Genomic DNA, 25,746 nt, shown 5'->3' on the forward strand with positions numbered 1-25,746 from the left:
GTTATTTACTTTCCTACTGGCGCACAATTGCTACAGATGTCAGAAAATATGCAAATTTTCATTAATAGTCCCTTCAAATCTTTCCTATGTCCGTCCTTTAAATGTGCTAACAAAGAATGCTGAAGGCGTGACCCACCATTCTCTACCAGTGATTGATTAATCCTGATAACCCCAACCCCGATGCTTACCACTTATCACGAGAGACTAGTATGGAGGAAGAGCAAAGAGCAGATTATTGTCGAATAGGGATGAATTCAGGGTTATGATATAGAGCTAAACCCTTACTAATAACTCAAACTCTACGAAAAAGAGGTTGAATGAAACGAGCATTGCACCGATGCCACTTTTTCAAAGTATGAGTACGAGTTCTAATCTTTAGCTACGTGCCGATACCAAGTACTGATCTGAGTACTTATCAAAAGCCATCAAGCCTAATCTATACGCCACACACAAACGATACGCGAAGACCATTTGTTCCAGTGAACCCCCTCCACACAGACTCGGTGTCAAAAGCCTGAATCCCTAGATGAAGCAGATACCTTCGAAGTTCTCAAAAAAACAAAACAGTCTTGCAGATGGTGGCTGACTGGCTGTTTACAACCACAGACCCAGGAAATCTTCAAACTATCACACATGGTTCACACAGAGGGCCGTTTAGTGTAGAAATCCACATTTTCAGCCAGTTCTCAGCTGTGATCGACAACTGCGGTGGTATCTTTTTGATAAGGCAGCGAAAATGAGCTCAGGACACCAACTTATATTGTGACCGTGTGCCGATAAAATCCCTGCAATGTCTCACAAACATACTTTCAGTCCCAGTGGGGATTATAACAGTGGGAAAATGAAAGTAAAACCACTGAAAAGTTCACTAAGGTTACCGTAAACTCAACACTGACCATCATAAGTCCCAGAACGGATACTTCCAGTGTGTGTGTGTGTGTGTGTGTGTGTGTGTGTGTGTGTGTGTGTGTGCTCTGCAACATCTGCCCGGGATGATTTTAGGCCAAAAATAATAAAATAAGAAGCGCCACACAGGAACTCGGGCCGCTGGATGAGAATAACAAACGTCGTTAGCCTCGTATGTGGAACGAAGGAGTTGTTGTTGGGTTGGGTTTTTTTTCCGGCTGAAGCTACGTGACACATTTCGTTCATACGCCGGCTGACGGGCATTACCGTGAGAGATGGCTCGCGAGGTTAGGTGGTCGTGATGGATGGCCCGTATAAAAAGAGCCCGAGATCCCATCTGGGTCACGTCTTATCGGGCTGACTGATTCACATTGATGAAATCATGCCGGCTTGTTAACCCGCTCAGTGGAAGAAAGAAAAAAAATTTTTTTAACCAGTGCTGAGGAAAACAAGGCAGCGTCAGAAAAGAGAGCAACAGAGATACATGTCAAGGAGAGTAGAAAGAGGCAGAGCAAAATAATGGGAGGGAGAGCAGCCGAGGGAAAAGGATAAGTGGTAAATAGTGATGTAAAGTCACGGCAGGAGATGGATTTGGATAATAAGAGCTGACTGAGAGGGGGAGAGAGAGAGAGAGAGAGAGAGAGAGAGAGAGAGAGAGAGAGAGAGAGAGCGAGAGAGAGAGAGAGAGAGAGGGGCTGCACGCTGCAGACAGTCTCTATCTGTCAAGAGTTTTCCAGAATTCGGGCTACTGGTGACCACTTGCTGACAAGACTTTAATGAAAAACGAGCCGGTCGTTCTGGTTCCCCTCGCTCTCAGATGTTGATCAAAGAAGCCTGAACCAAACACTCAATCCCAGACTACGCAGCTTGTTATGACAGATATTATTTGCGGCGGAACCACAGAACAGGAACCGAGCCAAGATCCACTCGCTCAACATTTCCTTACACTCTCGCACACCTCCGTGGTCCTCCCTGAAACCGGCAGCAAATGTGCGCGCGCACACGTTTTTGTTTCCTCCAGGCGTGCGTGCGTGTGTGTGGATGCGATGGTTTGGGTTGCTTTGTACAGGATTTTGACGGATATTTTCTTAAACATCCACTGAAATATCAGAATATTCACATTTCTACCACATATTTTTCTTAAAAACAAAATATTTGCAGTATAAAGTGATTGTCATGCATATTTCCAATTTTATTGATTGCAATAATATTACCGATCCCTCAAGTCCCGCTGCCACATCACTTCCTATTTATTTCAATACGCTATAAACATTAACAATGGGAGCAGACAGACATTCATGTGAACAGACGACCAAGTTGAAATGTTATTCCAACGTGACTCTCAACTATAAAACTATTGTTGGCCGCCAATGTTGTTATTGTTTGTCTACTCCAGCATGTGCGGAAGAAATACTTACTACGGCATTTTTGTGCATGCGCAGTAGAAAAAAAAGTGTTGTTTGTCCGCCGTCTACCCAGAGACGGAGTTGGACCTTTGTCAACAAGTTTTCCCCAAGACACTTTCTGGAGTCTAGATCAGGCCTGAGATACTGAGCTCTGGGGCCTGAGCTCAGCAGCCATACGACACATTTGATTTGCAGAAAAGTTCTCATGGAGGTGATTTTCTTCGATATATGTAACCACGTATATATTTGAACAGAAACACAAAGTCAACCTTTTGATTTGCACAGTGGGCAGGATCCCATTTTTCCATATTTTTCGTCCCATTTCTTCACCACTGACTGCCATCATGTCCTTTGTCACTGCACGGATTTCACCGTCGTTAGTGGAAGGTAAAGGGTTAAACTGTGAAAACATATCCTGATAATGGTGGAAAACATCCTACTGTGGGGGTCTCACTGGAAAAGGTTATTTGAGCTGAAAAAGATAAGCAAACTATCACATAGATGACAAACATGAAGCTGCTGTGATAAGTGAACGACAACCACGATTGAAACTGGTGAGCGAGATGAATATTAATGCTGCAATAGACATGGAAAAAAGCTCCATATGCATGTAAATCAGGTTGGGTTTTTTTTTTTGTTGTTGTTTTTCCCCCTCCCCTCCTGCTGCAGAAACGCAGATCACAGCATCCTGTCGGTAAACAAGCGCTGTTCCCCATCCCGCCTGTTTGCAATAAAGCCCAGCACAGACACCTGATGTGCACCCGTTGCTGTGTGCAGACAGTAGTGGGTCTACCAGACCTACATCTGGCGGCATGCTGCACCCAAACTCACACGAGTGTGAGGATGACAGCCCATCTGGTAACAGGCTGCAGAGAGAGTGAGCGAGAGGAGTCGCTGTCCATTTAAACGTGTGTGTGAGCTCAGCTTTTCTCTCCAGGTGAGGGCAAGACTTCTTTACACGATCTGATAGTACTCATTATACATGATGTTAGACCACTCCTTCACAGCGTTCTCACGGCTTTGCTTTCTCTAAAAATATCAATAAATAATGTTTTTACCCTCCGGTCTTTTGTTTAAATTAAGATTTATTCTGAAAGATTTAGACAGGGCATTCACTTGCCCCGGCCCCCCCGGAATTTCTTTGCCTGAAGGTCATTGGAACAAAAGTGCAAAACCGATGCATTTTGACTGATTACCTACTGAATAGGTAACCACATGCTGATTATTGTTGCCATGACAACAGAATTTAACTATTACCCGAACGTGACCGTGTTATTTTTGGGCCAAAACTCAAGGTGAAGTAACAGTACCTACTCTTATAACCCAATATACTATAACCACTGGTAACCAGTTATCTCTTTGTTATGACACCTGTGCAACGTCATACATAACAAATGGATCTTTTGTCCTGAAATTTGATGCATTATGTCAAGAGAAGAAGTAAAAGGTGGGAATAAATTAGAGCATTGGTGGCCAACCATTCAGAGACCAAGAGCCACAAAAATGACGGTGGTACTACAAAGAGCCACATCGTACACATGTGGGCTGACGAATGAACTCTGACATGAAGTGAAAATACATAAATAATGTATGATGCATATGGAATTACAAAAATTAGACAACAGTGGGCAAGGTGTCGATTTACAGCATTAACCGGAATGATTTCATACCCTCAGTCCACGCAACTGTGCAGGGACCGTCTACAAATGGCAAAACCGCTACAACAGAGAAGACAGACACAACAAACCATTTAGCACTATCAAAACAAGTGTTGTAGTGTGATCAAGTGCAGGCTGCAGTGATTTTGGTGACACGGCACTGAATACCAGTCATGTTATTAGGATTTTTTTGTCTGTCTTTGCTTCAGCAGCAGTTTGTAATTTGCAGACGGTCCCTGCTCTCCGGCCGCACAGCTGGCTGCTCATAGAGAACAATCTTGTTTCTACTTCTCCAAAGACAACTACTTTTGACAAAATGAGCTTGTGACATATTGTCTACCTCACACCGATGGGCAAGAGGCGTCATTCGTGTGCTGATGACGTTTCGTTAAAGAGTTATTGATACCTGAACTTCACTGAGCTGCTCTCAGCAGGTGTGACTGTGTCTGGATCTGATCCACTAATTAACTCCAACTTCTTCACATAGCGACCCGTGTGGCGTATCTCAGACTTTGATTACTTGCCTTGCATGCCCTAACTAACCCGACCTGCCAAATATGACAGGTCGTGGAGTGTCGCTGTCGCTGTCGGAGAGGGGAGTTGAGGTCATGGTGCTGTGCGCTGAGTGATGCATTTAAGTACGGCTTAAGAAATTCCAAACTCTGAGTTTCACACAAGAACTATTTATATCTGGAAAAGCCGCATACCGATGATTTCAGAAGATTGATCAAAGAGCCAAGATTGACAAGCAAAGAGCCGCATGCAGCTCGCGAGCCGCGGGTTGGCCACCCCTGGATTACAGCATTTTTGAAAACCGCAGCTCGTGTGAGTGAGTTAAATTAAAGTGGTTCAAGGATGGAAAAGTGTTGAACCAGCGTTTGATCAAATCTAATCCAAGAGACAAACTTAACACTGGGTTAATGCTGGTTCTTAAAGAAAGAAGTCACACTACACAGTTTGTCACATATTGTGGCTTATGGGGCCGCAAACAGTAGGAACTACACAATATTAGGTCTTAAAGTTACTCTACCAGAGAAAAAGCATTCAAATATACTTCCCATTGAAGGTATCACTTCTCCACTGAGAATAAACCAATACACCAAAACATAGCCATCAAACTCGGTTGACGTTTCCTAACTGGCGTCATCTTCAGAAACCTGCTGCAAGGGTTTCTGGGATATCAAAGATGGCGTGTGTGGCAGCTTAAGACAATAAATATCGACATTTGACCAATTCAGCCCCCCAAAAAAGCCAGACTTTCTCAACGAAAGAGTATTCAAGTCATGAGAATAATCTTAAATATTGTGAAAATGATCATTGATTGTTTTTTTCCCGTGTGATTCGAAATCTCGTGAGATCGGGTGACCCAACGGGATCTTGCCTCGGGGATCTTCAGACGTTTCCGTGACCGCAAGACGTCAATAAACCCGGGGATGTTCTGCAAACTTCAATTGCTCAAACTCTGTGTTTGTATGAGTGTAATGAGAATTCTTTTTTTTTTACAGAAAGGTATTGACAACATATTAGAGATGTACATCAACAAGTAAAACTGGGTCCTACATATTTTTATTTTTCCCGTGTGGATTCTGCAAGAGCCTCTTTAATGTTACGGCTGATTTCTGCATTCTCCAAATAACAAGGACTTAAGTCAAGTTGGACATGCCGTCTTTGTTGCCTATTATAGTTTTTGTTTCATATCATTTCCAACTGTAAGATGTGAAACTTTAAACTGTAAAACTGACAAGGTGCACCAAAAATGGGCAGGAACTGAATGGCTGAATTCAAATGCTGTTTGTATAGATAGTATATATAGAAAGATGGTAGAGTCGGCGAATAGATCAGGTCAATCCTCCGATAACTGTATTGGCTGGATGTATTCACATTTATCAGGTGTAGAATTGTCGACGAAACGTTCAATAAGAGCGAGGTGTTCTTTGTTTTTTCAAGATAACTTGAACTTTCAATATTAGGTGCGTGTGTTTGAGGATACTGAGAAGATAGTGTATCTGATCTGTGATTGGACAGTGTCTAATCAGAAGTCCTCTGGAAGTCATAGACTGAAGTATGATTTGATAAATCCGGTCAGTGGGAACATAAAGCGCTATAATGATTGAAAGTAGTTCAATGGAAAACTGAGCGCTGCATTGTGTCGATCTGTAACTGCAGGCGAGCAGCTGAGGGTAAAGGGGAAGGCAAATGTTGCATCAAGCAGTGGTGTTTGTGCAGTCCCCCCCCCCCCCCCCCCCCCGGGAGAGACGGGACCTCTCCGACGGGAGCTACCTGCATCAGCTGCCGCTTCAAACCAAACAGGCCTGTCACCCATGAAAAGAGCGGCGGAGGACTGAGGATTACGTGCGGTCATTCTCTCCACATCGCACCAGTGGCCAGCTTTACACAACACAGCGAGCAACGACTGCAGGGCGGGTTACTAAAAATGGAGAGGGCTTCGCCTCTCATGAGACGCACGCGGTCTGCTGGTAAACGCCAGTGTGTGTTTTGCGTGAACCTGAGATAAGATAACGGAGGAGTGTTTTGGGCTGAGGGAAACGCAAGGCTCGCACAGAAAGTAATCAGGATTGTTATGACAACAAAAACACTGCGAGATAAACACAAACGCTGTTGTACAAGTATTAGCGACAAATCCCACTGTAAATACTGCACGGGAGCAATTACGGGCTCCGATTGTGTCGCGGTGTGTACACAAGAGACCGGTGTGTTACAAGCAAGACAATTTATATCAGATCGGAGAGAGGACACTCTGGATCGCATCTGGATGAGACCGCGCCGCTTAATTGATGGCAAAAAAAATTAATCGGTGCACTGAAGTGATCCCAATCAGGTACTGTGAGGGTTTCGACACCTCGCCGTTTTCATTTCAGAAAATTTCATGTTTTGAAAAGAACAGAAACGCAGATACGCTGACGATGACGTAGTTTTCGTGTTGGTTCAATAGTGGGTGCTGTTGGTTGTTTTTTGTTGCTAGTTTTTTTTTTAAATTAAAATCACATATACACACGTTTTGAGCAAAACGCTATAAACATTAACAATGGTGAGTCCAGTGACATTCATAAAGACAGACAGATTTGTATTCCGGGTGACTGTCAGCTATAAAATGACACTCTGGAATCCCCCATTGTATTTTTTTCCATATACTCACTCGTGTGCAGGAGAAATGTTTACTACTGCTGTGGAGTGCGTGCACAGTAGCAGTGTTTTCAGAAAAGTAGCGTTTTCCCCCCGTTTCCAAAGAGATAGAGTATTTTTGAAAAGTTCCACCTTGGTAGCTGTTTTCAAAAACTTGTAGTGATTCCAAATACCATTGTTGTGTAAATGGACACCAAAAATGCAATGAAACTTTCTTTAACGGGTTTTCTTAGGCTCTGTTTGGACATTTTAAAAGTTAAGGTGGTAAACTTTTGTTGACAACAGCACTAAGAAGATTTATCCCAAACGTTTTTAACTTTGCACAAGCAGTTGCACTCAATATTTTTTCGACACAAGTCCAAGCAGCTCGACGACAATAACAACGAAGGATTAGCAAATTATGTTTGTGCTTCTCAGTCTTTTGAATTGAAGTGTACATTTGCTACCAGTCACGCGACAGTGAGTGGGCCTATAGCAATATATGACATTAAAAAGACAAAAAACACACCGACTAGTGGCCTGACATGGTAACTACAGCTTTCCAACGATTCTCACATTCCTGTGTAAACAATGATCCTTATCAAAATGCTGACTTCTGCACGTTTTACCACACAAAAACACGGTTTCCAGCAGATTGTTCTTGTAGAAACAGGAATTTGATGACGCCATACGTATTGGAGCAGCACCTAAAACATACAAACAGGACAGACACACTCCAGGACCGGAGTTGGACACTCTGCTATCAGAAAGATAATGCCGCATTGTCTTTCAGTACGCAAATATAACTAAAGTAAATACTTTAATGACCAGCGTATCAAAGAAATAATCAAATGAAGAGAACCGAGAATCAAGCTGATCTGGTCGCATTTACGCGCAGGAGAAAAGCTGAGAACAGAAGTAGAGGACACGGTCCAACATCTTATCTGTCTGCAAACTGTATTGGTGCAACGAGTGTTGATCATCAAGTCACGTTACACAACGTGTCTATTGTTAGTCGCCCGAGCTTGTTGCACTGCAGAAAATAATCTCAGGTCGTCTGAGGTCACAAGACCAGGAGAACGTCCGTCCGAGAACCGCTCCCGCCGTGCAACGAAAGAGCACAGATTGTAAACCTACACAAAATATAACCTCGCCACTGTCAAAACTTAGTACTTAGCACTACAATCCTTCTTCTGCGTTTGTGTTTTTCCTCAGCTGCTTATTTGGAACTCCATGACAGTGTCGAAATATTTTGAAAAAAATGGCAGTTTTAAAGGTAGTCGAGTGATTTGCTTGAGCTGGCCGAACCAGCGTTAACAAAGTAAAAATATATAAATATATATATATATTTATCACACAAAGCTCCACATTCAGATGTATCTGGCACAGCGACGCCTGTGGAGCCCAGGTACTTAAATCTAAGCATCCCAACTGCTTCTGGGACCGGCTGTGAAAATCAATATGCATTTGCAAGGAGCTGCGATATGTGCAGCAGCCGGCTCCCGCCTTAAGAGATGCATCTGCAATCCAAGCTGCTAATTTACATGTGGGATGGTCTCGATAAGATTTACTGCACAATAACGCATTTACCGTGGTGGATTGGCTTATAGTGCAATATAAGAACATCTTGCTACCGAACTCTTGAGTCTTGGATGTTTCTGTAAATGCAAATAAACATTTATGATTTTGTATTTGCACACGTTCGAAGCACCGAACCTTTATCTGCAATACATTTGCATAGTAGGCAAATCAAGTTACATTTACAGACCGAAATGGAATAACAGGGACGTAAAGAAATTGCATTAAAGTAACATAATACTTTTGAATAGTATTACCATTAAGAAATCAATTTTGAGTTGCAGTTGAAAATCATTTTAATGTTGCACAATATAATAGCATCAGATTCATTGAAAAAAAAAAAATGTTGAATCAACATGATTATTTCAATCAGTCCAATGTGAACGAAATATGGTCTGACAACAATAATCAAATAAGTTATGTCAGTTGAACACAATGTACACATGTACACATTGAAATTAAGTCAATTTAAGACAGAAATATCGTCTGTGACGAAGCAGCAGCCTGCCTCATCGTCTGTTTCAGACTTAAGCATGAGATTAGGCCTCCATTAAATGGGTCACGTTCTTTAATGGGATTTCTTTTGGGGGGGGGGGACGGAGGCGGTGGGTGGTTATTTTTTTTTTTTTTAGGGAAGCCTGGCTTTTGTAGCCCATCTTTAAGACTATTAATTGGGTGATTTTGTGGAGTTGGTCAGGTATAATCTGATGGGATTAGCGGCTATGCTCTTTAAATAGAGTTCTGCAGCCAGGGATTAGATGATCACAGCCAGTCGTACTCAAGAGCAGATTTTCATCTCCGTGGCTTTAGTTTGTGAGGGGCGGGAACCAAAAAAACCCCAAAAAAACAACAAACTCTGATGATAAATGTGCGCTGCTGCGCGAACAATTCCAGATATGACGGGAGGAATGAAATGAAAATCTAAAGTGTGCAGATGAGATTAGAGTATTCTGATGGTCCTGCTCATTTGTTTCCACTTTTAGAATGTGTGTGGGTATTGAAGAAAAGGCAGTCGGCGGGGGGGGGGGGGGGGGTAAGAAACACCAGCCCCCCCACTATATCCTCCCCTCAAATACCCCCCCCCCCCCCCCACATCTGGATGCAATGTAGGAGCAGGGCAGCGAGGCCAGGAGGATAGCTATGGGGGGGGCATCAGTGTGCTGGGGGATTCTTCACCAAACATCAAGAGAACGCTACTGCTTGTGGATGTTGGGGCTGTAGGGTTGTTATGTGAGTGTGTGTGTTGAAGTGATGGTGGGGTGGAGGTGGGTGGTGGAGGGGTGGGGGGGGGTGGGGGGGGGGGGGGTGCTAAAAAGCCTCCTATCTTTGGTCTCTTCTTTTCCTGTGTAGTTGACTGTGAGGCCCCCGAGCAACAGACGGACAGAGAGGCAGCTGGGAGCTGAGGTGAGCAGCAGACGGAATAACCCAGGAAACACAATGTGGGGGCAAAAAAAAAAAAAAAAAAAAAAAAGATATATTTTTTTTTAAATCTGCTGTTAACAGAAACACCAGATTTTAAACTTGATATAACTTGACAATGCCTCCGGGTCCGGACCGCCATACATTCAATACGCTTAATTCTGAGTTTTGCGGGTTCGAAACAAAAAGTCTTGGAAATCAATGCTGCTGGAGAATGGGAGGACGTGGTTATGTGTTAGAGAAACAAATACTCCGTTAATGTCAAATTCTGGTTGCCGCATCAACCAAAATGCAGTTATACAGTCCGGGAGACTGAGCCAGCTGATTGGATGACCAGGCCAGATGACTCTTAATGGTCCACAGTCACAGTCTACACCACAATTATACTGAATTAATGCTAATGAATACAACAACTACAGAACCACGACTAAAGACACTGCTTATTGATTACCTAGGAGCAAACAGTCACGAGCATGTTCCTGCCGAAAGAATTAGATTTATTACTTTATATTGCATTTATAACCAATACTGCTTATGACCCAGTCAGACTGCCATGATTCTATAAACATCAATTATTTACCAGTTCAATTTCCTTTGACAATGGTGATGTCATCAGCGCAGTGGCTCCGCGGCATCAGCAGGAGACATCAAAATGACTTTGACAGTTTTTTTATAAAGCATATGTGACGGACCGGGTTACATGTAACAACAGTATAATACCATGAGGAAATCTTTGGGATAAAGTTCAAATAATATATGTGGAAAGAAGAGGAGGCAGATTTAGAACACTAAATTAGAAAATACCTTAATCCTTCTACGTGTTTGTTTAAATTTATATTTCTAACCCCACCCATCTCCATGGAAACAGGAGGAAACACAACACTGGTAAATGCACATGCGCACTACGGCCGTAGTGAACAGTTGATGGTGGACAACGACAATGGCCGACTCCTAACCATCCGACCTCGCCGGCTCACCACTCTTGATGTTTCCGGCGTATTGTTCTCGCTGCGCTTTCCACGACACTTCCTCCTTCTCTCTACGACTGTTCCCGCCTCCCAACACTGTTTTACTCGTCGGCACAACGTCCACTAGAGAGCAGCGTAAAATCTTACACTATACTCTTAAAACCCCACGGAATCCCCCCCCCCGTTAGCAACACTTCAAACCAACGCAGCCTCGAGCGCCGGCGCGACTTTCCAACTCCATTAAGTAACAAAGTTGTCGTGTTCGGTCTCATCTGAGGATCTGACGTGATGAGGTTGTACATCAGACTTCTCTCCGCTCCCCGCGGAGACGATAAAGCTTTCATCTTTTTCTCTCTTCACATATTCCCCAAAAGCTGCGCGCGCACTTTGACGTGTAAAACCGGTGCATTCACCTTTTAACATTATGTCATTCGTCCATCTTGTGAAAGAAGGAAGACGCCCAGCTGAGAAGTCTCAACGACACTGTGTTGATTTCTTCTTCTTTTTTTCTTTTTTTTAATCTGTCGGCAAAAACCAGACGGACATGATGATGGTGCGTTCATGCGGTTCAAAACGAAGGTATTTTTAATATGAACAAAAGGTGCGATTAATCACAATCAGTTTACAAATTGCATCATTAACTCATTTACAACTTTAATCGGTTGGTGACCTTTCTTTCATCGTCAAATAGTTCCCACTCTGACATGCAGCTTCTTAAAAAAAAAGAAAAAGAATCCTGGTCCACTCCCATCAGCACCAAGACATAAACATCACCTATGTACAAGTTTGTATTTCATTAGTGCATATCTTATGTTCGCTTATTACCGTGCAGCTTTTAACGCGTCCGGATCACATTCATGTCTCAGAGCTGCAGTGATTCCTCTGAACCACATGTGGACTCTGTGCTGAGCTGATTAGCCCCTGAGCGACCCTCCTCCTCTCCCTCACCTCTGTCCTCGGTGACCCTGAAGCCTGCCTGACCCTGTCCGAGCGCCTCCTGTTACCACTTCCTAAATGCTTCCCCTCGGCAGAGGGCGGTTACATGTAAGACTGACAGCAGTGCCTCGATTCCACTTTGAATCACTTCAAATCAAGAAGTACTGTCCATATTTGGGTTTGGTGTATTAAAAGATTTGCACAAATATGGCCACTTCTCCCAATTAGTCTTTCTTCTGGTTCATTTTAGGGAAGCCAACGTCTTTCTTGGGGGGGGGGGGGGGGGGGGGGGGGGGGGGGGGAAGTCAAGCTGACCTCTGTGTTTCCATGAGCGGACTTCTCTTCTTTTCCAGCCACAGCACAACACACTGCCAGTCGAAAGTGGCGCTGCTTTTTCTTTCTTTTCTTATTTTTAAAATAAAAGCACGATAATGGCTTACTTTGGTTTTGTCGTAGTTTTTTTGACGTGACAGTCCTTTAAACAAATAAATGAAATGCAGAGCTCATCTCTATAATGATTAGTAAATGCACTTTTTTTTTTTTTTTTTTTGGCAGAGCAAAGGCCATGTTTCCATCTATATGCAACACACACACACACACACACACACACACGCACGCACACACACACACACACGCACACACACACACACACACGCACTCAGTGAAAGCCATCGCGGCAAGGTTAGGCTGACATCAGCGGCTAACGATCAGTTCCTCTGTGGGGCTGAATGATTAGCTGCAGTAGCCCGGAGACATTTCCAGCTTGTTTCCCTAAGTTAGTCAGACATGCGACATCACTGAGCTTCAATCTGAACTAACTCCACGCTCTCGCTCGCTCTCTCTCCTCTCTCGCTCTCATTCAGTGCAGAAAAAAAAAAAAAAAAAAAAAAAACGAGGGTGGAAAAAGGGACTTCCAGGGATGAATGGATGAAGCTAACAATGCGGGGAGAACGAGAGCCGGTCCATTTAGGCGAGGAAGCTGCTAACTGACGTGAAGTTTGTTGTGCTTACAAGTTGTTTTGCGCAGACAAAATGGAGGAACTGTTAGTTCTTTGAGGCACGATAATGAGCGTGTCGGCTGCAGGATAAAGGAGAAGATATTTGCTTTTAATGAGGCGACCCATAACGTCTTTGTTTTTGTAAAAATAAAAATAAAAAAAATAAAAAATAAAAAAAGCTGGAAAGGTATTCTGTACATCGAACAATCACGCCTGAAATACAGAGTCACTGTGAGGGTCATCCATAGCGGGGATAGCACCCACATTCACTGCATGACCGCAGATAAATTTGACCATTCTGACATGTTCAGGGACGTTTCTTTCCCTGTTTAGAGTGTGTTGTTAAAAAAAAAAAAAAAAAAAGAGCCTCTCTGCTTAGGAAACAGTCCACCCCAACCCCCACCCACCATTAATGCCCTCTGGGCTGCTGTGAGTTTGGATTAAGTTTGGGTGCTGTGTCCCCTCCCTTCCAGGCACAGTCCTTATACCCCTGCAGAATACAAACACACACTATCACCTACGTGTGTGCGTGCGTGTGTGTGTGTGTGTGTGTGTGTGTGTGTGTGTGTGTGTGTGTGTGTGTGTGTGTGTGTGTGTGTGTGTGTGTGTGTGTGTGTGTGTGTGTGTGTGTGTGTGTGGTGTGTGTGTGTGTGTGTGTGTCGTCGTCTTGCACCATTAAATAACTACAGCCCGAGCAGAATGGAAAGAAAAGAATGCAATGTCAAGAAAAACTGGTTTTACTTATGATTTTGTTTGGTTTTGCTTGCACAATAAGTTTATGTCTTCTCTCTAACGCTGTGACGCTGGCTATGTTTTGGTTACAGGAATAATCTATACCCATGGGAATTAAAAAAAAAAAATGTGTCTATGCGGGCAAACTGGCCGATTCTTAAATACCCATTTTAGTGGTATCTAATTAAAGCATTGGTGCATGTGTGTAAAGCAGCGGATCAATAATGGTAGTCTACTATAGTGACATCTGGGCTGGACGGAGAGTCTCTCTCTCTCTCTCTCTCTCTCTCTCTCTCTCTCTCTCTCCCCCAATCCCCGATCACAGCCACGTGGTCTTCAGGGCTATTTCTCCCCAGCTAAGCTTATTTCTCTTCTTTAATCCCGCAGCAATCACAGCAACAATGCTGAGCGTCAGTTGATACACACAGGCAGAAATCTATTAACTATGAAAGCTGATAAGCGCCACTAATGAATTGGGCACGCCAGGTCTCGGCGTGCGGCTCGTTTCATCAGATCGTCGATAACGCGTTAAAGGTGGAAAATTAACATGAGTGATGGTAACGGATGATGCGGCTCAGGACGGAGCGGTATTTCCATTCAAAAAGACAAAAATCTATGCTTCGGTAAAACCCTGCGGAGCTGCTTTCATTACCACGGGCCCGGGCCGGGGGTCTTCAGCTTCGAAAGCGTGGCGCTGATAAATAGGGTCGATATCATCCCCCCTGATTATCAGATTATCAGCCACTCAGCATGGCCCACCTCTGATTTAAGTAATGGTTACAGCCGCGCAGCAGCTGGTAAAATATGATTTATTAGGGTAACTAGTAGCGGCAGTAGTAATCCGGGCTGATTGTGAAGGGCTTAAGTGGTCTGCAAAGTGAAAATGATTGTTACATGCTTACCATCGGTACAAGATCAATAAAAAAACAGAAATAATTTGTTTTTTTACCACCATCGTTGGATATCATATCGAAATGGATTTCACTAATATAGCAATTTTCCACCATGTATGCAGTCCCCAAAGCGCTCTACACTGTTTAATGTAACAGTGAAACTGTACACTATCCCATTCACACATATATACTATAGTTACGGCAGATATAAATCAAATTCAAACCAAATCCATCAGTATATGTGGGCGCAACTCAGTATGTCAATAAGGATACACTTGATTGATATTAATCATGCATTTGAATGGATTTCATGGTCCAGTCGTCATTTGGATGGTCACTTTTCGGAAAAGACGGCCAAACAAATAGCGGACGTGCTGCTCAAAGCCTCTAAAATATGTGTATAATGGCCATCACTATCTGTCACTGTCTAATTTTGCCTGAATTCATCTTATTTCGCCAAAACATAGCGAATTATCGGCTCGTGTACACAAGCCACAACTGACTTCCGTTTTTTTATTACGCCAAGTAACGAGAAACGTGATTAGTCAATTGATACCATGTGGTCTATACCTTTAGAAAGGCGGCCTCTGATTGGTTTGTAATTCTCTGACTCAACCTGGTGCGTTCAAATGCTAAAGCGGAGAGGAAGATTTTTGTTTCCAAGATGCTGAGGAATTATATCTGCAGAATTCAGAGGTGGTATTAGTTATATTAGCATTTGATCCATCAAATTTTTCACTTACAAAACAAAATGAGAAAAGGAAATATATTACTCTCAAAATCACTCTCAAAATTGGATGGACACCCAAAACATCAATTTCTGCCTAAAACCCACGGTGGATATCCAATGATACCTACATTAGAACACATACACTACATTTTTAATTAAAAATAGAAAACTTTGTTGCATCTTGGTCGTCCGTTTCTATGGCCACGTTGCTCAGAGACAGTGAAAATGCAACTTTTTGAAAATGGCTGCCATGGTGGAACTTTTTGAAAATGCTACATGGGAAATGCAACTTTTCTGAAATCCTGCTGCTGTGCATGTGCAACATGGCCGTAGTATAGATGGACAATATCAATAATAGCGGCCTCCGGGGTGTCGTGACTCTCAGTCCATGTTCTCCTGGGACTTGGTCGTTTGATAGTTGAGAGTCACTCGTAATAACAATCCAACTTGTCGTCTGCCCAAACGAATGTCCGTGTTCTCCTATTGTTAATGTTTGTAGCATATTCCCTTAGCGCACGTGCGTGTGGTTACATTAAAAAAAAAAACAACAGCGCCAACTCATGGCCCTGCCTGCAAACTACACCTTGTCCATGTAAACAGACATTATTTTCATAACATTGCCAAGTAAATGTGAAAACTTTTCTAAGGCAAAAATGCAAAAACGACTTGAAACGTTGTCGTGTAAACGGGACCGTAATATTTTTGTCACTCGTGTGTATTTGTATAAACATTGTGTGAATGTATGGAGTTCAGATTTACAATTTGAAATGTAAACAAGTTCTATGATACAAAAATCTCGAATTCCTAGAAACTACTTCCAGCTTTAGAAACTCTCGCAGCACTCACCGATCATTTCATCGAACGCGAAATCTTTCTGTGAGAATCAAACCTTCACAATCCTCCGTGTAAATACCCCAACTCCTCCCTTCCTGCTCTGCTACAAACAGTAAAGGCTAAAATGACCCAAAATGAACTTCCCTGCCCCCCCTCAATGCTGACCTCTCACCCCTCTCCTATCCTAATCCTCTGATTACCAAGTCATTTTCTTTGGGATCTAATTTGAGCGGGCCGGCACTTCAGAACTCGCTCGGCTCAGGCATATCAATCCCAAGGTGAGTGGAGGGGGCAGGTGTGCCAACCCCCCCCCCCCACCCAAACAAAAACGAAGGGGTTGGATGCCCACTTGTTAGCCGAGCTTGAAGCAAACGGGCCTCCTAAAAAGAAAAAGGGTCGCGTTGAAAAAGGTAGAGCAAGACAGCGGATGTAAATTTTTCCGCGATAATCTGAGGCAGCCAGCAATACGTTTCCCATGGAGGGCTCATTTATAATTTAATCCAGGAGCTTGGTGTTTCTAGGCTAACACAGAGAGATTGCCCTTTCAGAGTGGAAACCCCCACCATGCAGCTGGGAATCAATGCCATCGCCGCAGAGTCGACACCAGACCACGTATTAAAATGATGCGGCTGTCTGGACCACCGAACATTTTCTTACACCCGTTTTGTTGTTGTTGTTGTTGTTGTTGCTGTTGTTGTTGAAGCAGCTGTTAAAATAGCTTCCCACAGTAATCCTGCCGAGCCACGAAAAGTTATTTAACATACACGTTTGCTCTCATGGCGACAGAATTGATAGGAAGGAGCGAGGCAGGTACCACTTCAGCCTGCAAAAACAAATCTGTCCTGTGACTTGATGTCTCTCTCTTTTCTTTTTTTTTTTCCCATATCCATTACAGTTTAGAGCTGCTCAACATTAATATAAGCAGTTCAGACAGAGATGAAGAAGTACACGCAGAGCAGGGTTGTAATTACAGTGGAGGGGGGGAAAAAAAAGAGAGAGAACAAAATGGATTGATTTTTATGACTTAACTATACATATGTATAACCCAATTAGGAAGCCCTGGAAACTTCTCTTTGTGATTTGGGGAAGGTGTTGGAATGCCACCTACACACACGTCGGTCTATGCTAATGCTTGTCGCCGCGTTTACATACATAAAAAGCTGTTCCAGGAGACCCAGACACATAAACCTCTGCTGTTTCCCCACAGCAGAAACGAGCTGTGTTGAAACTGTGTGTCACCGTTTCCTTTCATGCGGCTAAACGTGACTTATGAATCCATCGGGGTTCAAAACAACAGAATTTGTGGTTTCTGGCTTCTTTAAGCGCAACATTTGTTGTACTAGTACCTCTGTTGTGTTCTCTGGGAAATATGTGGGTTTAATGGCTAATAAGCTCTCTGAGATGCTGTTAAATGATGCCAAGAATACACTTGACACCCAACTGGAGCGGTGAATTTGTGAGGCTGGAAAACAAGAGAACAGCTGAACAACAAACGAGTGAACTACGATGCTAATGATGAGGGTTCATCACAACAGGCTATTCTCAGTAACGCTGGCCTCCGTACTATGACAAAACAGTAAAAAATAAGGCCTTAACACAAGTGAAAATGTCTAGTCTGTGCCTTTATGTTTCAGAAAAGTTTGGCGTTTACACAGCAACATTTTGAAAATGATGTAGTTTTTATGTAGGGCCACGAGTGGGTGCTGTTGGTTGTTTTTATAATGAAATCACATACACGTGTGCATGCAGAGAACAATACGCGACAAACGTTAACAATAGGAGGACACAGGCATTTGTATGAAGAGATGATGAAGTTGGATTGTTATTACAAGTGACTCACCCATAAAACCACCAAGTCCCAGGAGCATATGGAGTCGGAGTCATGACACTCTGGAGGCGGCCATTGTTGTTATTGTCCATCAACTCACGCATGTGCAGAAGATTTATTTACTATGACTATGGTGTGCGTGCGCAGTAACAGCATTTCAGGAAAGCTGTGTTTTCACTCGTTTCCAGGGAGACGGAGTTGGGGAGTTTTCTTGTTTTTTTACAACTTTTTATTTAACCATTTTTAAATTTTTGTTACAAACAATAATAACAACACCAACTTACAGCAAAAACAATTTAAAACAGAAATAATAACAAAAAGGGGGAGGTTTTCCATGTTTTTTTAACTAGTCCATTGTGGTAAGGATTTGACCTTGAATGCTGTCCATTTCTGCCATTTTTGTTCCAAATCCCACTCGCTGAGTCTCAAGCGAAAAGAAAATTTTTCCATTGTATATATTTCCTCAACAATGTCCAGCCATTGCCGAGGTTTTTTTTTTTTTATTTGGGGGGGGGGGCTTTTCAGCCAGTTTCTTGTCAAGGTCTTTTTGATGGCAATGGTGAATATTTTAAAGAGGTAAGTGTCTTTCTTTTCAAGTATTTCACCAGGTATTAATCCCAGATATACAATCCGCGGGTCCCTGGGTACTTTTACGTTTCCTCCATTATTTGAAAGACATTGTTCTAGTATGACTGTAGTTTTACGCATGACCAAAAGATGTGGGAGTAATTGGCGTCCACATGTCCACAACCCCTCTAACAATTCTGTTGTCATTTTAATTGTTTACAGTTTATGTGTGGGGTATTAAAAAAAGGGTATAAGGTTTTTCCAACCGAATTCTCTCCATCTTCTACAGCGAGTGGAAGTTTGCTGTGTGGTGCACATGGAGCACCAGTCACCGTCAATCATTGTGACGTTGAGTTCTTGTTCACATTTTGTTTTCAGATGTAATGAGTTTCTTCCATTACATTCTTGGAGATAGTGATTTTGATCAGATCTTTGAAGGAACTTTGAAGGAACTTGTGCGCCCGTCACAAACAATATCAACTTCTGAATCTCCTCTGATAAATGCCTTTTCACTTCCTTTTGATAAAAGTTCCATGACTGTAAATACCGGTACAGGTCTTTGGTTTCTAACTTGAATTCTTGTTTGAGTTTTTCAAAGGATTTAAAGGTTTTGCCTTCAACAAGTGTACATATTGCTGTTATTCCCTTCTTTGTCCACCTGGAGTTGGAGAGTTTTCAATAAAGTTGTGTTTTCAATTGCTCCAAGCCACCGGAAACGCAACGAAAGTTTTCCATTTTCACTTACAAACTAAGCAACTTTCTGCTTTGAAAACAAGTGAACTGAGAGAGTAATGTAATGGCGTCATGTATACAGTATATATACATCCTTAGTGAAGTTATTAAAAACCCACGTTTCTAACTTTTGTTTACCGAGTGAAAAGTGAAGGCTAACCGCTAAATGCGCTAACAGAAGCTAACAACTCAAAACACATTTACACAGTTAATCTGAACCAATAGTTTTCACACGGGATGCTGATTTAAGAAAGTTCTACAATACTGCTTGTCAATAGTATGTAGTAAAAATACAGCGAATCCCATTTGATTCCACGGCAGATTTCTTTATCTATTTTTCGTCATCAATCAGCCAGATGACTTTACCTTTAACAATCTACTGACACAGGCTTTGTGGTGTTGAGTCAAGGTAAAATGGTGAAAAGGCACAAGGCAGTAATGAGTAATGAAAACAGCCGAGTTAGTGCTGCCATTCAGTAAAAAGGGCCTGCTGCTGAGGAATGTGAGGCGCCATTCATTCACACGGGTTAAAAATGCATTTCTGCCACCACAAAGCCCTGCCTTGTCCTCATTGTTTCACCACACGCCGATAAAACACTTCCACATACTGAAGATACAACACACACGCGCAGAAAAAAAAATTTCATCGCTAATTTTACTCTTAATGGGAATAAAGGAGGGGAGGAAGGGAGGGAAGGGAGGCAAACTTTGTTTAAAAAAAAAAAAAAAAAAAAAGTCAAGAGTTTGGGGGAGATAAAGAGTTGTGGCGAATGAGAGTTGAAAGTTTGATCATGATAAGCCCTGAGATGGAAAAGTAAGCACAACAAGACAAACAGTCCTATTGACTAAAGCCAAATGTATGCCGCATTTATTCGCAGTATGAGAAGACACACAATGGTGGAAGGCAAAGGCACACAGACCGGCCTCACTGCGTCATGCGTGAGCTCGTCGGGGAGCTGCTTGCGAGTGTTTGTGACGCGTTTTCTTTTTTCTTTTTTATCTCATTCGTCTTAAACTGGGGCTTCGCAACAGGCTCATAGACCTTTTGAACGACAATCACGTTTACCAAGCTGTAGGCCACGGTGCGCCACATTCACACAAGAACTGCACAATGCCACGTAAACATGATCCGATCCATGAAGCAAAGACTTTTCTCATTTTTCACACTGTTTTTGTTAATCGTCCCACTTAATATTGAGGAATTAGCAGTATATTGTGCAGTACGAGGGAGTAAAGTTGGCCATTAAAGTACCCAAAAGTGCTTCTTGAAGACAACATGTGAGTAACTTGTTGAGTAACTTGTTACTGTGCTTTACTGCTGCGCTATACGTCGCATTATCACAACATCAACAGGCGCAACATAAATATTGTAAAACACGAACTGATCTGTGACAAATAATAAAAATGTGACTAACTAATTTAAAAGTTTAGTTCGTGGAAACAGGGAAGATGTCCGAAGCAGAAAAATGAAGAAAGAATTACAAAAACAAGTCAACAAACTGCTCTGATCATGAAATGCTGCTGGTATAAACTTCCAATGTGCATGTGATGTAAAAACAAACCTCAGACACAGCAGCTGTAAATATGGGGCGAGAGAAGGAGCTCTGGCATTAGGAAGGATAAATCCTAAAACACAAACATCCTACACTTAATACTTATTTAAACGTAAGCAATTCTTCTTTCTGGATGTTTACTTCTTCAGATATACTATTTTATTATAATTATTCTGATCATGCAAATAGTCCAATGCAAAAAAATGTAGTCAAGAGTTGAGGTGTAGTCATCGTCAATCATACTGTCATCGCATTACCCAATCAAGTTCACACATGTTTACGTGATATCACGTAGAATGAAAGGCAGGCAAAACAACTAAACACTCTTCACAGGGAGGAGTTATCCAGGCTTATGGCCACAGGAAGGAAGGACATTTTTAGCCATTTTATCTCTCTTCTAAGCTGTTTTTTTTTTACTTTTTTGATCCAAGAGATACATATTTTTTTTAAAATGACTCTTCTGTGTAAACGAAATAAAAAAATCAGAAATGTTTATTTTCGCGAACGCTTCAGGGGGCCACTCCCAAAGGGTCCAAAGAGAACATGTGGCTGCAGAGCCGCAGGCTGCAGACCCCGGATCTCAACAAGTCACCTCACCTGACAGAACCACTAAACACCGAAAACACTCCTGACCTTCAAATCTGCAGGTCGAGTGAATCCTGTTTGTGTCTTCCCTTCCCGTTTTTTGCGCCGACGTGCACGAGAGCAGCTCCGGTGTGAAGTCTAGACGGTATCGAAAGCAGAGGGAGAGCAGTTTCCCCTCCGAAAACGAGACGATGAGTGATCCCTGCTTCACGTGCTGGGGAACAGGTGGCGCTCTGAGTTCTTACGGCGGAGTCGTTTTAGGGGAAGTTAGGTTCGTTTACTGTTGCCGTGCGGCGCTGGGGAGGGTTGTGCCGTGTCCACGGGTGAAAAGCACAGAGCGGGGAGCCGGGGAAATGTTGAACATAATGTCTGAAATCTGACATGGGGGAGACGATGTAATCCTGTCTGCAAAACAAACGCTCTGACTCGCCCCCTCCACCCCGCTCTGTGTGTGTGTGTGTGTGTGTGTGCGTGTACACGTCCTTTGTGCATTTTCCACAGTTCAAATGTCTTTCCAAAAATAAACCGAAGAGTTAAAAAGTGATGGTTGCATATTAACAAGCACATAACCACCAAATTAGCACCCAAAAATTTTTTTTAAATGAAATCCTCCCTCCGAGCCTGTTTGTGTTGTTTATCCTGTTTTACAGCAGCAACATGTGTCGGACACTTTATCGAGACACATAAAAGGCAAAGCAAGGGGGAAGGAAATAAAACTCACTATTTATGGCTTCATGTGACCTGTTAGTGTTCCTCAGTGTGGTGTTTTTAGCTTCACGTGTGGCCTTGAGATAAATCATTGGGACTGCACCTTTAAAAACAAACTCTTTAATCAAGTATTACTTGTTCAGTCACTTTTGTCTACAATCTACTGTGAAAACATATGTCTCAAAAAAGAAATAATGGTTTTTAGTTGTTTTTTTTGCCAAATTTGAGTGAAGAGGTGATTAGAATTGGAGTTTGCAGAGCATATAAGAGGACCTATGGCTTTAAAAGTTGTGGCAAAAAAAAATTCCTTCCTACAGCCAGTACTATAGTTTTCCAGAAGCATTATGGGTTGAACGAGATATTTATCTGCTCCTGTATACATGGGTGACCACAGCAAGTCAATGTAGACTTTTTACTCTAAAACCCCCCAAACAAAATCCAAACTGGGTTCAGGAAAATTAAAGTAACAGACTAAACAAGATGAATGGGAAATTCGTCTTTTCTATCGAGATTTAAAGACGGTTAGAATCTGGTTATTAAGATCCAATCGTACAGGTACCAACATGTGAGCTCTTTTGTGTGGTGTCGTGTTTCAAGCTCTGTAAGGAGATACCAAACAGACTCAACCTTTAAAAAGCTTTAAGGACTCAAATGAAGATCCGTCTCCAGTATTGACGGCGGTCAGGCATTCAAATTCAATTCTAATCAAACGTTCTGGAGTCTGTTCCACTCAGGGGAGGAAGTCATGAATTACAGTAGTATTCTGAATACACTCATGAGTATGTATGTTCCAGTAGCTATATTTAGGAGCTGCTTACATGACAACGGTGCCCGGAACCTTTTTTGAAAACAGCTTTGCGAACTTTGCGAGAATGCTCCGACTCCATGGGAATGGGGGAAAACGGAAACTTACATAAAACGCGCCGACTCCCGTCTCCGTGGAAACGGCAGAAAACGCACTGCTTTGAAAACACTCCCGACTCCGTCCCACAGCCGTGGTAAATAGTTCTCGTGCACATGCACGAGCAGACGGACATTAACAAACATGGCGGCCTCCAGAGTGTCAACTTGGTCGTCTGTCCATACAAATGTCCCTGTACTTCCCCTTGTTCATATTTATAATGTAGAAGTATCTGTGTGGTTTCAATAGGAAAACAAACAACAGCACCCACTAGTGGCCCAACATGCTAAATACATCGTTTTCAGCATTTCTGCTGTTTCCGTGTAAACGAACATCATTTTTAAAACGCTGTCGTGTGAAAGCATAACTTTTCCGAGACAATGCGTCTTCCCTTTAAAGATTGTGTATACAGTGCCTGAGAGTAAAATTCCTATAATTTTGGAGTACGTTCTAATCGGGGATGGAAGTAGTAATGAGTACTTCTCATTATTTCTCATTCTTGACATGGGGATTGTACACAAACAAAATCACAAAATGGAAACGTGTACTTTTAACACACGTCTGTCTCAAAACAGCACTCACACTTGTGTTTGCCGGGGTAATTGTGCACGGGTACAAACTTCCAGCACTCTTTTCCTCCTCTGGCTTCACCACAGAAATGTAAAGCCCAGTCACACAAGTGAGCATTATAGTTGTGTGTTTGTGCAAACTGCAGCAGCACAAAGCCCTATTTAGACTCCTGCGAGTCAAAATTCCAACTACACCCAGAGACGACACCGCCTACTTTCTTTTACCCCCCCCCCCCCCCTCCTCTCTTTCTTTCTTTCTCTCTCTCTTGTCTTCTTACTTTACTTTCGTTATCATGTGTGTATTCAAAGGAGCGCGCGCACGTTAAAGGTGAGCTGTTTTGGCACATGTGCGTGCGCGCGCCCTGCGTCTCTCTCTCTTTTCCTATCCACTGCTTTTACATAACTATCTCATCTAGTAACCCTTTAATATCCACATTTAATAGACAACCCTGATCGCTTTCTTTGGTACTTTTTTTTTTTTTTTTTTTTTTTTAATTAATCCTCTGATTTCTACTTATTTTCCTCTTTTATCGGGGCAACTGTTCTTAAAAATTAGCCTCATCTGCACACGCACGACTTTAATGCTGCACTTTGACAGGAAATGACTTCCAAAAAAAAAAAAAGAAAAAGAGCAGCCACCGTGCACTCCCTCACTCATAATAACAAACAATGGTAATTATATGCAGTCACTTCCTTACCAGTTGGAGGTGGTGGAGGAGGAGAGGAGGAGGAGGAGGAGGAGAAGAGGAGAAGACCGGCTGCAGCTCCTCCAGAAAGCAGCAAAACGTAAAGAGATCCAGCGGAGACGCGCTGAGGCTCCCGCACGCGAACCGCCGCGAGGCTGTGGAGGAATCAGCATTAATGTTAATGTTACTACAACTATTACTGTGCGTGTGTGTGTGTGTGTGTGTGTGGAGAAGTGCTGTCTGTCTGCCTCTCTCGTTGTAAAACACTACAGGTTCCTCTCTCTCTCGCTCTCTCTCTCTCTCTCTCTCTTTCTCGCTCGCTCTCTCTCTCTCGTGCTGCCTTCAGATGACGTCGGAAATGTCGCCACTCACACATGGACCCACAGAGTCGTTCATTCCTCGTTAATTACAAACTTTTAACACACATTTGCTCATATAAAGTCAGAATTGTGCCGCATAGACGCGACACTAGGGGCTTGTATGATTTCCATCACTTTCGTAAAAAGCACCATATCAAAAGTCTTTAAAAAAGTAAACATTCTGAATTGTACTCTAAACTTTATTTATGCAAAAGCAATGTATTTTTTTTATCATGTGTGATATGCATGTATGTGTATGGAAAAATATATACGTGAAATTGTACTTGCTTAAAAATCCTCAAAATGCTTAAATCAGGAAAAGTACTTGACTCAATGGGAAAACTTATTTTCCATTAAATAATAGATTTAACCTAATTCCTTGTACCTTAATACAGTTTTACTTTGTTTATTCTCCTTTCATGTTTTTCTTAATTGCCATTTTTTTAAGTATTACATCATTTCTATAATTATTTCAATGTATTTCCTTGTACCACACTTTGAATTGTTTTGTGTCTGAATGGTGCTGTAGAAATAACTTTACTTTAAAGTTCAAAAACTTTCATTAAAGTACTATTTCAACTTCTTTACTTAAGTGACAGTTTAAACAAAATCCAAATTCTGAATTTTACTTCTTGAGTGTGGAAAAAAAATCCTAACTGTGTTAACTAATATTCGTGAATGTCTCTGCAAAAAAATGTCTGCAATGGTACTTTTACTAATAAGCTGAGTTAAAAAAAAAACCCTCTTGATGTGAAAAATCCTTCTTTTTCATTAAACAATAGATTTTACTTTATCTTAATGCCTTTAATCTATATAAAGTTTGTACTTTATTTATTCTCTTTTTTAAGCCTTACTCATTTATCTTGTTTTTTTTGGTTTATTTCTTTGTAAACTACTGTGAATTGTCTTGTGTCTGAAGCCTTGCCTTTCGAAGAGTAGTTTTACTGCAATGTCAGTAGGAGACAAAATATCTGCCTTTAAATAACATTTCTCATACAGACAAAAAGGTATGTAAAGCTACACCTTCTTCATTTGTTCTGCAAACAAACTTAATTAAGAAAACAGGATTTTCAACCT

This window comes from Lipophrys pholis, assembly GCF_963383615.2.
Source record: "Lipophrys pholis genome assembly, chromosome: 9".
NCBI lineage: Eukaryota > Metazoa > Chordata > Actinopteri > Blenniiformes > Blenniidae > Lipophrys > Lipophrys pholis.